This window comes from Arachis ipaensis, chromosome B8 (assembly GCF_059453495.1).
Source record: "Arachis ipaensis isolate K30076 ecotype BB chromosome B8, ASM5945349v1, whole genome shotgun sequence".
Classification (NCBI taxonomy): domain Eukaryota; kingdom Viridiplantae; phylum Streptophyta; class Magnoliopsida; order Fabales; family Fabaceae; genus Arachis; species Arachis ipaensis.
In genome coordinates this window covers 36,177,602-36,178,711 of record NC_142443.1, presented here as the reverse complement: position 1 = coordinate 36,178,711, position 1,110 = coordinate 36,177,602, and the positions used below count along the sequence as shown (strand labels likewise).

General features: G+C 39.7%; 1 non-coding gene across 1 annotated transcript; it reads right to left on the bottom strand.

Annotated features, from left to right (window-relative positions):
* Positions 1-425: 425 nt before the first annotated feature.
* Positions 426-533, bottom strand: LOC148547695 (small nucleolar RNA R71). Its single transcript, XR_015897019.1, has one exon. It is a non-coding gene; the product is annotated as a small nucleolar RNA R71 (small nucleolar RNA).
* Positions 534-1,110: the final 577 nt, after the last annotated feature.

Below are 1,110 nucleotides of genomic sequence, written 5' to 3'. Positions count from 1 at the left end.
ATCTGACAGAAATTTTCGAAAAAGAAGGAGACATGGCCGAAAATAACAACAATGCAAGGAAGATGCTTGGTGACTTTACTGCACGAAATTCCAATTTACATGGAAGAAGCATCTCAATCCCTGCCATTAGAGCAAACAATTTTGAGCTGAAACCTCAATTAGTTTCTCTGATGCAACAGAATTGCAAGTTTTATGGACTTCCATCAGAAGATCCTTTTCAGTTCTTAACTGAATTCTTGCAAATCTGTGATACTGTTAAGACCAATGTGGTTGATCCCGGGGTCTACAGGCTTATGCTTTTCCCATTTGCTGTAAGAGACAGAGCTAGAGTATGGTTGGACTCTCAACCTAAAGATAGCATGAACTCTTGGGATAAGCTGGTCACGGCTTTCTTAGCCAAGTTCTTTCCTTCTCAAAAGCTTAGCAAGCTTAGAATAGATGTTCAAACCTTCAAACAGAAAGAAGGTGAATCCCTCTATGAAGCTTGGGAGATATATAAGGAACTGACCAAAAAGTGTCCCTCTGACATGCTTTCAGAATGGACCATCCTGGATATATTCTATGATGGTCTGTTTGAATTATCAAAGATGTCATTGGACCATTCTGCAGGTGGATCCATTCACCTAAAAAAAAACACCTGCAGAAGCTCAGGAACTCATTGACATGGTTGCTAATAACCAGTTCATGTACACTTTTGAAAGGAATCTTGTGAGTAATGGGACGCCTCAGAGGAAGGGAGTTCTTGAAATTGATACTCTGAATGCCATATTGGCTCAGAATAAAATATTGACTCAGCAAGTCAATATGATTTCTCAGAGTCTGAATGGAATGCAAGCTGCATCCAACAGTACTCAAGAGGCATCTTCTGAAGAAGAAGCTTATGATCCTGAGAACCTTGCAATAGTAGAGGTGAATTACATGGGGGAACCCTATGGAAATACCTATAATCCCTCATAGAGAAATCATCCAAATTTCTCATGGAAGGATCAACAAAAGCCTCAACAAGGCTTTAATAATGGTGGAAAAAACAGGTTTAGCAATAGCAAGCCATTTCCTTCATCTACTCAGCAACAGACAGAGAATTCTGAGTAGAATCCATCTAGCTTAGCA